Source organism: Narcine bancroftii, chromosome 7, assembly GCF_036971445.1.
Source record: "Narcine bancroftii isolate sNarBan1 chromosome 7, sNarBan1.hap1, whole genome shotgun sequence".
Taxonomy (NCBI): Eukaryota; Metazoa; Chordata; class Chondrichthyes; order Torpediniformes; family Narcinidae; genus Narcine; species Narcine bancroftii.
In genome coordinates, this window is record NC_091475.1 from 204053744 (window position 1) to 204068544 (window position 14801).

General features: G+C 40.4%; 1 long non-coding RNA gene across 2 annotated transcripts in view; it reads left to right on the forward strand.

Annotated features, from left to right (window-relative positions):
* Positions 1-13959, forward strand: part of LOC138740156 (uncharacterized) — a 66058-nt gene extending 52099 nt beyond the window's left edge. For both annotated transcript variants that reach the window (XR_011342710.1, XR_011342711.1), the window contains exon 5: positions 13877-13959. This is a non-coding gene — a long non-coding RNA (uncharacterized lncRNA). The remainder of the gene's footprint in view (positions 1-13876) is intronic.
* Positions 13960-14801: the final 842 nt, after the last annotated feature.

The following is a 14801-nucleotide window of genomic DNA, read 5'->3' on the forward strand; positions in this document are numbered from 1 at the left end:
ACTCTGGCTTTTCCCATTACAAATCCCTCTTGGTTATTTCATAGTATTAAATACCTGATGGCACCAAAACCACCTTCACCTGCAACAGCAAAGTGGAATAATTGAACAAATGTGGCAATTCCAAAATCTGTTGGTTTAAAACGTCTGTTGACTTCAAAATTTTCTAACATTTTAAGACTCTCAATCCAATTTATCCAATCTTGTGCAATGGATTCAGATATAGCTTCATCCCACCCAAATTTTCTTCTGCACAATTTCTCCAGAATTTTCTTGACTATTAATACTACCAGTGCCAATATTCCCAAAGGATCATATATCGAACTTACAATCGAAAGAACACCTCTTCTTGTTAAAGGCCATTGTTTCAAAACATTTTCGAATTTGAAAACATCAGATTGAACACACTATTGCACATCTAGAATTCTTTCGACAGGTAGAACGTCACAATCCAAGTCAAGATGCTTTATCTCCTTTGCTCTTTCTGCCTCAGGAATAACAGCCAATACATCTTGACTGTTGCCCAGCCATTTCATGAGGAAGAAACCTCCTTTATTACAGATCTCCTTTAACTCATGATAAAGATCTATTGCTTCTTTTTCTGAAACAACTGAAGTAAGACAATCACCAACATTGAAGTTATTTCTGATGATGCTTGTAGTGTGAGAATGAAATTGCTTTTCATCATCTTCAGCCCATTTCCTGAGAGCAAAATTTGCACAACTCAGTGACGCTGTTGCTCCAAATAGATGAACTGTCGTTCTGTTTTCAATCATATCTTTACTGTAATCGCCATTAGGCCACCATAACAATCGTAAAAAAATCACAATCTTCTGATGGTACTTTCACTTGATGTAACATCGCTTCAATATTTGCAGCAATTACAATAGGATCTTTACAAAACCTTAGCAGAACATCTATTAAAGTCCTGGTTAAGTCTGGACCTTGTAGCAGTTGAGAATTCAATGAAACTTCTTGAAATGATGCTCCACAATCAAATACTAAACTAAGTTTCTTCTTTTCTTCTATGTTGAGGTCAATACCATTTTTTTTACCATCTTTACATTCCAGTATATCTTCTGATACCTTTTCTACGTAACCCTTGGCTCTCATGTCCAACGTGACATTGGCATACTTCAAATGAAAGAAAGAATTTCTCTTGAATTTTCTCTTTAAATTCTGCATACGCTGTTCTGCAATTATTTTATTATCTGGCATTCAAAACAAATTCTTCAAAGGTAATGCTATACAGTAATGACCATCAATATGCTTAACAGAATTTGAACTAAATCCTGAAACTGCTTGTCCTCCTTTGAAGGTTCTTGAATATCTGTGAGACATTTAGGAAAATCAATTTTTAACTGTTGTTCCCACAGATCATTAAGTTTCACAACTGAAATACTGTTGACATTCACATTCTATGTCTCCTGATCATTATTCATTTTTCCTCCTAATGGTCCGTTAATTGTCCATCCAAGCAATGTTCCCACAGCATAAGGTCCATCATTTTGACTCCTTATTAGTTCTAGAGGTTCGAGAGCTTTTGGTACATCTAATCCAATTAACATCTCAATCTTGGCATCCTTATTCACAGGCATAGTCTTCTGAGTATATACACTTGGAAGATCATAAAATTCATTGCTATTCAATCCAGCAATCCCTGAACATGAAGTTATATTAGTTTTAATGTTCCTTTCATCGTTCATTCTCTTAAATAAGATCTTTTTTTCATGAAGATTAAGTTTATTCATAATTCAACAGTACAAAATGATGTGGTATTTCCTGGATCAAGAAATGTGTAGGTCTTCAGTATGAAGCTCCCCTTTTTAGCTGTATAACAGGATCTATTGAGAGAACTTTGTCACTGGCCCCAATAAGACTGTTTGCCTGAACCGAAGCTGAAGCATCTTTTCTGACTGACTCTTTAGTCTTGGATTTGGATTGTTTGACATCCTTCTCAACTTTACTTCATTGCGTATGCAGTAACTTGGAATGCTTTAAACTGCATATATCACAACTGAGTTGCTTAATACAAGTTTGGTTGTTGTGTCCTCTACACAAGCAGCCAAAACATATTCCATTCCTCTTTAAAAAGGTTAATTTCTCAACAAACAACTTTTTCTCCAACCATGAACATCTTTCTAAAGCATGTTCATCTTTGCAATACAGCTTTCCTGAACAGTCTGATCTTCCTTTACCTTTGATTCCTTGTTCTTTCCTGTGCTTGTATTCGACATAGCAATAACAAAGGTACTTCATAGGAACATAGGAAGTAGGAACAGGAGTCGGCCAAAAATGGCCCATCAAGCCTGCTCCGCCATTCAATGCAATCATGGCTGATCTAATTTATGACCTAACTCCACCTACCTGCCTTCTCCCCATATCCCCTAATTCCTCTATCATGTAAAAATTTATCTAACTGAATTTTAAATATGTTTAATGAGGCAGCCTCAACCACTTCCTTGGTTAGAGAATTCCAAACATTCACTACTCTCTGGGAAAAACTACTTTTCCTCATCTCTGTCCTAAATCTACTCCCCCGAATCTTGAGACTGTGGCTTCTCATTTTAGTTTCCCCGGCCAGCTCAAAAAAACCTTCCTACGTCTATCCTATCCATACCCTTCATAATCCCGTATGTTTCTATAAGATCTCCTGTCATTCTTCTGAACTCGAGTGAATACAATCCTAGATGATTTAATCTTTCATCATAAGTCAACCCCTTCAGTTTCTATTGAGACAATGACTTAGACTTCTTTACATCATCAGGAATTATTGAAGTATCCTTAATATTTCCAAATGCTGCAATAGTGTAAACATGCACATGCCATTCCAAAAATTGTACAACATCCTCAAAAGTGCCGACCCTTCCGGGAAGCATCTTAAGCTCTGCAACTTTGGTTCTCCTTAAATCCTTCAGCTTATAAGGCAATATGTTTATAATAATTGACAAATGAGCAAGCAAATTCAGCTCTTGCAAACAAACACTACTTCCCATTGTGTTACAACATCCTCTCAGAATGAATGAAGCCTTTGTGTCCTCTCATTGTATTGCTGACCAAGAAAGAATCTTGTCTATGTGGGCCCTTGCAATTTGATGTTCATCTCCATAATGACGTTACAATAATTCTTTTACCCTTTTAAAACCTTGTTCTGGACTCATATATTGGCAACTTTTGACTAACTCCTTTCACTATCCTCTAGTATACTGTTCCAAATAATAGCAGTGATTTTTTTTTTTGTTTTACTATAAGCGATATTATATTGTCCACCATGTCTTGCGACTGGATGTCTTGAGGTGAATGGAGAAAACGGATCTTGAACTGGTGCCATCGATTAAGGACCTTGAGTTGTAAAAGATGGCATTAATGGGAAAACAAGGGCTGTAAGTGATGGCATTGGTGGAAATCCTTGGCTTGTAGATGGTTCTCCAGCAACATGAAGAGACATCAATGGTTCGAGTATGATCAACTGGCTTGGTTGAATTTTTTTGAAATACCTTCCTTTCGGGAAGATCCATATATTGTGTGCTCTGGAGAGATTGAATGTCTCTACCTCTTTCCATAGGATAGGTCATTGCCATTTAAGCACGAGCAGCGACACCCATGCTCGAATATATTTGTTTCTTGTGGCTGCGGTATCCGTGGCTCTGCTGGAAGGTTAGCTGTTAGCCCTTTGGGTACGTCACTTTGAGTGACGAATCTTACAGAAGCCTGGGCTAATGCTTTCACTTTGGCCATATTCATGGCACATTGTTCCTCAAGATCTAGTCTTTTATTTTGTCTATTCTATAATCTATCTTGTTCTTCACTGTCCATTTGTAACTTTAGTTGCTGATTTTTGATTTTAGCTTTTTGCCTCAGTTGCTGTTTCACTTTCCTTATCCCCTAAAGCATATCATTTCTCCAACCACTGTTGTTGTGCACAGATAGTAGCCAAGTCTGCTTGCACCTTAGCAGGCATAGATGATATGCTTGAAGAACGCGAACCTGTACTTGCTTGAGATGCCTTTGAAGGCATTGAAGATTTTCCTGCATTTATACCCTTGGAAATACTATCATTAAGATTCACATCTGAACTTTCAGGTACTGCCGATTGAACCTCTATCATCTGCATTTTGCTTGGTACAGCACCAATGGGACTTTGCAACATGCTTTCATCTGTTCTAGTTCCACGAAATTTTAAGCCAGTTAATGAGGCCTGCAGTGCCTTGCTTGCTAGTTGAAGCCACTTCTTCTTCAGCTACTACTTCCAACCTCCTGCCAAGTGTTGTCAGTCTGCCTCGCTGGCTCAACTCATGATCAAACAGTTCTTTGAGAGGAAGTGTTTGCTCGAGGTCTTTAGCTGGATGAGACTTCTTATCCATTTTGGGTTCTTCACACTGCAACCTGGCTTCCCCTCGTTCCTGAGAAATGTAACGAATGTGTATCTTACTTGGTTGCTTTAAGAGATTTGCTGCTGGTTGAACTGTCTCTGTGGTTCTGCCCACAAACTTTCTTATCTCAATGTTTTATGTTTAGAAGAACATCTTCTGCGCTTCCTGCCAATTCTGCTACCAAGCAGTGGGTTATCTTTTTCAAGGACACAGATGTCCGGTCTGTTATTTGGCTCAATTTCCAACTGCGCAATTAACAGGCAGGTTCTCACACTTCTGGCATATTCAATTATTACAGCATGGATGTCTCTTGGCTTTAAATCAATTTGTTAATTCTTTTGGACAAATTTTACGAGTCTTTCTTCCAAACAAAGTTCACAATTAAATTTTTCTCTGAATCAAAATATAGATAACACTTTCCTTATTCTAATATATCCTAATTTAAAAGTATCATCTTCCAAAGCATGAGCTGCGATATCCCAAATTTTGATCTCTTTAATGCAACAAATGTGGCTGTTACTTCATGTTGTTTAGTTTGTTGATAAAACAGATAAGCATTTTGCATAGCTTCACATTAAGACTTTCAAAATGATGAATAACAAAGTATGATAGGGATACCAAAGATATATATAGAGTTATAAAATGTATATAAAAATACAAAATCTTAAAGAGATGCAAAATTCAAAGAAACATTTCTCGTGCTCACGCTTCCTTCACATCTTGTAGAATAATGAGCAAGCCGTTAGTCTGGGTGGGTATCACAACATATCACATCACAGTCACCATGGCACCACCACAAACAACAGTTCTCTCAAAGAGGCAGGCACAAAACTAAACAAGAATTAAAAACACAAGGTTTTAACCTTTACATAGGATATTGTAATCCTTGGGTTGTTATAAGTGCGTACAGATTTGCTAGTATCGATAAGGTTAAGTCTGATGTGACTGATTATATTGTGGTGCATGTTGTGATCCCTTACATGTGTTTGAATAAATATCCTTCCTGTGTTCAGCCTGTGTCCAGACTCATTGCTCTTTGAACTCACCGAATATTTCCCTACCCACACAACAATGGAGAATTGAGACAGAGGAGACTGAGGGAATGGGAAAGTGTGAGAGACAGAATGAGAGGAAAAAGAGACATATGGATAGGGGAAAGGGAGAAATGAGGGATGGGTGCCAGAATGGCTAACAGATATCGGAGAAGTTACTGTTTAAGAAAAGGCTCCAAAAGTAACCCTGGAAATTATAGGCCGGTGAAACTGATCCCATTAACCTTTTATTATCTAATGTTGCAATTTTACCTGTCTCCACCCTTTCCTCTGTTGTCTCGCTCCAAATACTCATCACATTCTGTGTGGAAATGTTGCCCCTCCTGTCCCATTCAAAAACCCCACTCTCACTTTCAACCGTGCCCTCCCATTTTAGATTCGGCTACCCTGGGGATTTATAACACTTCACTTTATCTATGCCCCTTGCCATTTTACAAACATTTATGAGGTCACATATTCTGCAGGGATAAACTCTGGGGACAAAAAAAAAATCACAGCATGTCATGCCAATCTCCTTGTAACCCAATTTCTCAATCCCATTCAGATCCTCATTATTCTTTTTTTTTCCACAAGCTTTTGAGTTTAATGGCATCCTTCGTGTAATAGGGCAACCAGAACTGCGCACAATACAACAAATGTCTTGCAAAGCTGTACCACAATGGCATGGATCTCCCAATGGCCACCCATTTCTATTTTCCATCCCATTCCCTTGTTGACATGTCTGTCCAAGATCTCATGCACTTCCAGACTGAAACCACCTGAAAATTGGGGGAAAAGTACCTCATCGTTCATTTGGGCATCCTCCAACCAGATGGCATTAACGCCGTCTTCTCCAGTTTCCATTAACCATCCCCCCATCTTCTTCTCCCTGTCACCTTTCCCCCCAGGCTCTGTCTCTCCCTGCCTCTTTCTTTTTTCCCTCTGTCTCCTTTCACAGAGTCAAAATCAATTCTCACCTCTCCTCTTATCAGATCAAATGAACAGCTTTTGATTGTTGGTCTGGACTCCTCCCCATCCCATTCTTCAGGCTTTATTCTGACGCCTTCCTCTTCCTTGCTCATACCTGGAAGAAGGGCTCAGGCCCGAAATGTCGGTAATATATGTGTCCCTCCCATGGATGCTGTGAGACCGGGCTGAGTTCCTCCAGCATTTCTGTGCATTTTTAATGTCCAACACAGCATCTGCAGGCTTTTGGGTTTCACCCAACGTCCCAAATTCTGCAGCCACTGTGAGGAGGGATCTGGAACAGCGGGCATGCAATCTGCTCCACTGCACTCTTTTGCTGACCAGAGTTATTCAGGGTATTCCTATTTCTAGTGTCCTTAAGTTGGAAAGGACACCCATCAGCTGAGAATGGGGCAGGGGGATGGGTGGTGGGGATGAGATATTTTGTTCTCGTCTCAGCGGAAATTCTGGGAAGTCACCTCCTGGAACCGAGTGTGGGTGACGAACAGGAATAGCCACCTAACAGTGTTAAATTCAGCCTAAATCCTCAATGTTAGATAACCTCCCTCCCCACCCCCAACTAATCTCAAATTGATCCAATTCACAACGTGCCTACTGGGAAAAGAAATCCAATGGGATGTCAATGAGGAAAATTTATTTGCATGATACTTCAGTGGCAACTGTGAGCTTTCAAGCCTCAGATCATATTGGAGTGTGCGGCTGGCTGGCAAGAATATTAATCCATATCCATGAAGAAAATGCAGCATTTTTGCTTCCCCTCTGGTGAATGGCAAGCACTGAGCACTCATCAATAATTCTGAATGAGTAAGACAGAAGCCGTTTAGTTCCTCTCAAAATTACACTGTGAATTATTTACACAGGGATAGAAATCCCTGAGCCTTATTTCTTGTTAAAGATGTTTTCTTTTTATCACCATTTGACTCACTCAAAGCTACAAGCGCGATTGTTGAAAATTATTGAACCAACATTTTCGCATTTACTCAATATATATTTTCAATAATGAGCAAATGGGTGGTAAGTCTGGGTTCAGGCCAGGAATGCCCTGATTATTAATATATATGTTGTGGCTTAATAACTGACAGGAGCATGGCTGGGAGATCAGCCAACCTGTCCTAAATCTTTGTGAAGAAATGAATCAGCCACTTAAAGAGAAAACATTTTATTCAAAAAGTGTCATGAGGGGAGTGCGGACCACACCGGGTGATACCATCAGAGGGGGTGACATCTAAAAGACTGTCTATATAATTTGTGTGCAGTGTTTCAGCATAAATTTATTTATTTTATAACAGTAGTTGTAACAGCGAAAACATTTATTGTAATCCCAAACTTACATGTGTCAATAGACCTACAAGGCTAAAACTCTATGCTAATTTACTTTTTCACCTTCTAATGCACTGGGGTCAGAGCCCCTCCTCCCTACTGCTCAGCATTGCTCCCACTGCCACCATGGACACACAAGAAACACGTACCTGTTTCTTCTATTCTGAATTCACTCGTACGCTCGGTACACTCTGTGATGGAATTGTGTTATTATTCATCTTTAGTTATAAAATATATATTTTCTTAGAAAAGGCTTTGTGAGTGGACAAGGGCACCCAGACACTTACACACAGAAACCATTTTGGAAATAGAAATGTTTGGTTGAAGCTGTGTGAATGGCCTTAAAACTGAAGTGATGTCCATTGAAATTAAAGGCAATGCCATTTACTCAGAGAAACACCTGTGTACACAAGAAAGTAATCTGTTGGCTAGCTGAGCAGACGGCAGGAAGTTTTGGAAGAAAGGAACTTCAAACAAAATCAGCAGAGATGAAAGATACTTCAAGGAGGAATATTTAATATTGCAGTAGTTTCATCTAAAGTCAGAACTACAGAGACATTCTCAGGAGAAGGACCTGCTATGGTGTTCACCTCATTATGGGAGATACACAGAATCAGTGGCAATGAAGAAAATCCTCCTCACTATCTCTTTGTCAAACAAGGGCAGTTCAACCATGTCCATTTGTAATGAGCACTTCATTTAACTCTTGCCTAGGTTTGTGAAATCATCATGTGAAACACAGATTCTGAAACCTCCATGTAAGAGAGGGGGGATTTGAGGAAAATCATTCGTATGAAGAAACATTCCTCTGAAAATAAATCTACAAAAAATTATGCTTGAGAACTTTTCAATGGCAGTTTTAAAGACTGAGTTTTGAAACAAAAGTTTTCTGAGACTGAACTTTAAAATCATCTCTTCAGAATTTTGTCTGAACTGAAATGGTTTGGGTTTTGGCACACACACACAAATATTTGTAGCAAGTGGGGAAATGTTTAGAGTTAGCTAAAATTTTATATTATTAATAGCAATGATTTTTTTGAAATTACCATTGTCTTGTTCAATTTATGTTGCTGCTGGTCTCAGTCATAACATACTTGTACACTTGGTCCATTGTTGGGGGGGTGGGTGGTGACACCGTGAGTTACTGCACTGGGTGACCCCAACTCTGGAGTTGAAATATGTTATTAATATGTTGTTAATGAGCCAATAGTTGTACTCTTGGTGTGGTATCAGTGCTCCAGTCAAACTTTTAAGGTGAGAGGGGAAAGACCTAAATGGGACGTGAGGGGGAGGTGTTTTACTCAGAGGGTAGTGAGCGTACGAAACAAGCTTCCAGATGATATCGTGGAGGTGGACGTAATGACAGGTAACCTTTTGTAAAGATGCAGGGATGGGAAACCTTTAGAAGGACATGGGCCAAATGCAGGGAAGGGAGGTCAGCTCAGGCTGGCACCTTGTTCAGAGTGAAACATGGAATTCTGCAGACTCTGTGCCTGTTGTAAATAACAGAAATGCTAGAGGAACTCAATAGATCTCGCATCATCTATCGGAGGTTAAGCTATATAACCAACATCAAGGGCTTAGGCTCGAAATGTCGATTATAAATGTTTATCTCCTATGGATACTGAGTTCTTCCAGCATTTCTGTGTTTTCATTTGGCACCTTGGTCAGAACAGATGAGGTTGGCTGATTGAGCTTTTTTTGTGTAGCTTGACTCTATGCAACAAATGAGTTGTGATGCCTTGGACTTGGCTTTGCAGGAGGTGATGAAGGAGGGAATACCATAGGAACATTTAAAATACATTTAAATGGGTACATGGATGTAAGCAGAGGGTTATGGTAGGATTACATTTTTGTGGATTAGGTTTCTAACAGTCTGCTCAACTTCATGGGCTGAAGGGCCTGTACCAAGCCCTCTGTTCTATAAACAGATAACCAGGGAGGAGATATTGATGGACTTGGAATGTATTATGGACGACAAATGGTGCATCTTCGGACCTTATGGAAAGCTGGCCAAGAAATTGCAGAGGCTCTTGCCAGGATAGTTCCCTAAATTTGCACCATTATTTAAGAAGGGTAGCAAGGACTACAATCACTGAGCCTGATGTCAGTGACAGGATTTACTGGAAAGGATTTTGAGGGGCAGGATCCACCAGCATTTGGGTAGGTAGGCACTGATTCGATGTAGTCAGCATGGTCTTATGTATGGGAGATCGTGCCACACAAAAGAAGACATTAACAATAGGAAGGTGTGCAGGAAAGTAGATATTTGCCATCGTCATCGTGGCTATCCCTCATGGTCAAGGATGATGGTCTTCATTCCTATGGGCCCTCAAGAAGCTTATGAGTTCAGTCTTGGAAAGTGGCTCACCCAGCGAAGATGCCTGTGCATGTATTTGTTTAATATGTACTTAATATTGCACTCCATGATGCACAGGATACTTCAACCATTTAGTTCTGAAGCCATGAAAATCATGATCATTGGAGCTGCTGGATTTTTTGAAGCCTTCATCCGCCTTCACACCCATTGAGTTCGAAGCAACCTCATATGCCTGCTCCACCATTAAGGTCTTGGTTGGATTGTTCTTCATCTGGGACCTTATCTTTGACCTTACCACTATGGGTGACCCTACCAGGAGCATAGCTCCAGATGGCATTGCTCTCAGGACCACACAATCTTATCCACCTCCACAAGGTGATAATCCATGGACATTATTTACATGAATGTTAAATAAAGTCCCACATAGCAGACTTGTCTGGAAGATGAGATCACAGGGATCCAATTGGATTCAATATTGGCTTAGTGGAAGGAGATAGAGGGTTGGTTTTCAAATTTGAGCCTTGTGACTAGTAGTGTCCAGCTTTGATTGGTGCTGAGGCACCTTGTCACTTATGATCTATATTAATGATTCGTTTGAAGTTCATTTTTTTAGATATTTACAAATTAGGCATTTTGTTCAATCCCAGATTTCTAATTTTCCTGGAATTCCCGAGGTGTATCTTCTTGATACATTTTTTTGAACTACAATCCCCTTATAAAGGATTAAAATCTCTTGTTTATGACAAAGTGGCTAATTTAAGACAAGCCTCATTAATTAAAATCAAGAGTGCCTGGGAGCAAGATTTGAACCTTTTAATGTCCAATGAGGTGTGGAATGCTGTTCTTAAACTGATTAGCACTGCATCTTTTTGTGCATGGCATTGTCTGTTAAAATTTAAAGTGGTTTATCAACCATACATGCCTAAAGTTAAACAGTCTTGTTTTTATCCAGACATAAATCTTCAATGTGACAAATTTAGATCAGGTGATACCTCTTTAAGTCACATGTTCTGGACTTACCCTAGCTTAGAAAAAATTTTGAAGGAAACATATTAATGAGTGGACCATGAAGAAGTTCACCTAAGTTTATAACAGGGAAGGTGGATCAAGGTTGATTTTAGTCATGAGTTGGGGGGGGGGGGGGGTTAGCCTCCAAGGAGAAATTGAGTCATCTGGGACTGTACTCAGTGGAATTTAGAAGAATGAGAGGTAATCTTATAGAAACATAAAATTATGAAAGGGATTGATAAAACAGAGTTGTTCCCATTGGTGGGAGAGATTAGAACATAGCCTAAGATTCAGGGCAGTAGATTTAGGACAGAGATGAGGAGGAACTTGTTTTCCAGAGGGTGGTGAATCTGTGAACTTCACTGCCCAATGAAGCAGTGGAGGCGACCTCAGTAAATATATGTAAGGCAAGATTGGATAGACTTTTACATAGTAGGGGAATTATGGGATATGGGGAAAAGTCAGGTAGGTGAAGGTGAGCCTGACATTAGATCAGCCTCAATTTCATTGACTGGAAGAGCAGGGTTGAAAAACCAGATGGCCTACTCCTGGTCCTTTTTTCTTATATTCTTCAGAAGTGGCAAATGGATATTAACTCTGATGCGTGTGAGATGCTCTACTTTGCTAAGTCAAACCAGGGGATGAGGTACCCAGTAAATCATTGAGCCCTGGAGAGTATTCCAGAAGAGGAAGACAGGTAGCTGGAGAGTTCCTCAAAAATGGTGGACGGTGGTGAGGAAGGCGTTTGGAATGTTTGCTCTCTTAGAAGGAGTGCTGAGTCTAAGGCAGGGACATTGATTAGGACATTTTTCCCTGGAGCGTAGAAGAAAGAGGAGAGGCTTGAAAGAGGGATTTAAAATTATGAGGGGTATAGACAGAGTAAATGCAGGTAGGTTTCTTCCACTGAGGGCAGATGAGATACATACCAGAGGGCATGGGTTAAGGGTTAAAGGGGAAAAGTTTAGGGGGATCATGAGGAAGAACCTCTTCACACAGAGAAGATGTGGAATGAGTTACCCGCTGAAATGGTGAATCAAGGCTCAATTTTATCATTTAAGAAAAAAAATTGGACAAGTACATGGATGGGAGGGGTATGAATGCTATGGACTGGGTGCAGAACAATGGGACTAGGCAGATTAATATTTCAGCACAGACTAGAACGGCCACAGGGCCTGTTACTGTAATTCTATGGTTCTATAATGCGTTCCAAAGGTCAGTCCAGTGTCAGCAGTGCAAAAAATTGGTGAGACCACACTTGTGAGCAGTTCTGATGGCCTGCTGTGGGAAGGATGAAATCAAGATGGCAAAAGTGGAGAAAAGATTCACAAGGGCATTAGCAAGACGAGAGGGCTTGAGTTGCACAGAAAGGAGCATAAAAGATTTAGTGAAGTGTATTAAATCATGAGGGGTATAGATAAAGAGAATGCTCACAGCCTTCCTCTCAGAGCAGGTTATTTTAGAACTAAAGGGTGTAAGTTTAAAGTGAAGGAGAGATTTAAGAAGGACCTTTGGGGCAACTTTTAAACTCAGAAGATAGTCGAGGTATGGACTGGGTGCAGAACAATGGGACTAGGCAGATTAATATTTCAGCACAGGTTCGAAGGCCTGTTTCTGTAATGTTCCGTCAGAGGAAGAGATAGAAGTAGGCATAATTTTGGCATTCTTTGTTTTGGATTTGAAATTCGGCACAGTTGGCGCCACACTTTTACAGCGCCAGCAATCAGCGCTGGGGTTCGAAACCTGTGCTGTCTGTGAGGAGTTTTTACATTTTCCCCGTGTCTGCAAGCAGAGGTTTTTTTTCCTCTGTTCAAAACATAACTGGGGTGTAGGTTAATGGGGTGTAAATTGTATGGCACAAACTCAAGGGCCGAAATTCCTTGTCTAAAATAAAGACATTTGAACAGATATATGGATAGGAAGTTTTTAGAAGGCAATAAACCAAATAAAGACAAATGGGGTCAGCTCAGAATGCAATTTGGTTGGCAGGGCCCATTCTGTGCTGAATGAGTCAAGAACTCTAAGCCCACTAAGCCTAGTGTAGAAATCTAAAAGAAGCAAAGTTGTAAATTCATCTTCCTGAAGATAGGGATGTATTTTATGTGAGACGTTGACAACAATCACCAAGTAGCCAACTCGTGAGGGAAATGAAAAGAGACTTATATTAACAGCTAACACATTCATTATTAATAGATCGCTAAAAGAATCAGAACCTACTTTGGATCAGACTCATGTTCACTTTTGAACAAAAAAGATGCTCCATTGCTGTTTGATGTGTGCATTAAACTGCACTCAAATGAGGCTTCAGAGAAGATTTACTAGAAGGATACCAGGAATGAAAGGCATAGTATATGAAAACGATTATCGGCTCTTGGACTGTACTCATTGGAGTACAGAAGGATGAGGCGGAGGGTGGGGGAGGACTGTTTCGAATGCTGAAAGGCCTGGACAGAGTAGATGTGGTTCCCTTGGTCGGGGATTCTAGGACGAGGGCATAATTTCAGGATAAAAGGGCATCAATTTAAAACAGATGAGGAAAAATGTCTTTAGTCAGAGGGTGGTGTGTCTGTGGAACCTGTTGCCACAGATGGGAGAGGAAGTGAGGTCGTTGGGTGACATTTGATTCGTCAGAAGCATCAAGGATTAGAGGGAAAAAGTCGGGAAGTGGGGCTGAGTGGGTGAATGGATCAGCTTATGATTAGAAGGGTGGAGCAGACTCGATGGGTTAATCGACTTATTTCTGCTCCTGTATCTTGTGGTCTTGTGATTGTATTTGGCCACAAACATTCTCGAAATAACACAACAAAATGAAGTAAAAATTGAGTCACTCTCTTCCATCGCAGGAGGCTACGTGATACCATTTTGCAATGGAAACTGGCAAGGAATTCCTGTAACCCTCCTCGCATCGATCCATTAACTAACATCTAGACTGGCTGCTACAGTCTAGAGGCTGCGCCTCATTGTTAGAGGTAAGCTCTTGGACTGAAACCATCAATCAAGGCTTTGTGCACCATCTCAACACTCCTTGTTAACTTGGACGGATAGTTGTTGTCTTGCTCTTGTGTCTCTAAGGGACATGGTTGCCTAATAGTTAATATATCAGACATGCTATGATGGAGTCACTCAGCATGGAACAGGGCATTTAGTCCAACTAGACCTTTGTTGGAATTGTTGGAATTCTGATTGTCCCCATTTGCCTGACGTAGATCCATATCCATACGACCATAAAATCTAGGAGCAGAAGTCTGCCATTTGACCTGTCGAGTCCGTTCTGCCATTCCATTATGAACTGATGCATTCTCCCAGTCAGCCCCATTCCCCTGCCTTCTCTTCATAACCTTTGATACCCTGACTATTCAGGTACCTATCAATCTGTGTCTTAAATACAACCAACAACTTGGCTCTCACAGCTACCCATAGTAGCAAATGCCGGAGATTCGTCACTCTCTGGCGAAAGAAGCTCTTCCACAACTCTAGGGTTAGGGTTAGGTTTAGGGTTAGGGTTAGGGTTAGGGTTAGGGTTAGGGTTAGGGTTAGGGTTAGGGTTGGGGTTAGGGTTAGGGTTAGGATTAGGGTTAGGGTTATGGTTAGGGTTAGGGTTAAATGGGTCCCCTTCAAATGTGTCCATTTGTTCTTGACTCCTCTATCATGGGAAACAACTTTGCCATATCTACTCTGTCCAAGCCTTTCAACGTTCAAAATGCTTCTATGAGGTCCCCCCTCATTCTTCTGAATTCCAAGGAGTGCAGTCCAAGAACCGTCAAATGA